Here is a 524-nt window from a genome sequence, read left to right on the forward strand (position 1 = left end):
ATGAAGGAGTTGTATGTTTATCATGGTAGAGAAAACTATGCGTGGGAGTGTCTTGTTAGGCAGAACAAAGCTCCCGGCAACACCCAGCAGATCTGGAAAGGTGATAAATTCGGAACAGCTGAGGTGGTTGGTGGAAGAAGGCAAGAGGAGGACAATTAAAGTCCTCCTCAGAGGAAGCATAAGCTTCTGGTTCACTGGAAGTCTTTATTTCTACCCAAATGCAGAACAAAGCTCGTGCTATGGGGAAGAACTTTAAAAGGAATTAAAACAACCCCATGACCCCGCAGACAGTGTCCTGCCTCGGGCACAGCAAGTGGTGTCACCTTCTCCCCAGTGAACGCACCGTGCCTGTGCCTCGCTGATGCTCCGGGGCTGGTGTCGAGCAGCACCGAGCATTCAGGCCTCCCACCGATTTCATGGGGGACTGCAGCATCTCCGCTCCTCTGAAGAATCAGGCACAGGTCACCCAGAGCCGGGCAGTCATGGCAAAAGGTAGCAGAGAGGTTTACAGAGAGCAACACTTG

Source organism: Buceros rhinoceros, unplaced genomic scaffold, assembly GCF_000710305.1.
Source record: "Buceros rhinoceros silvestris isolate BGI_N320 unplaced genomic scaffold, ASM71030v1 scaffold39288, whole genome shotgun sequence".
NCBI classification, from domain to species: Eukaryota; Metazoa; Chordata; class Aves; order Bucerotiformes; family Bucerotidae; genus Buceros; species Buceros rhinoceros.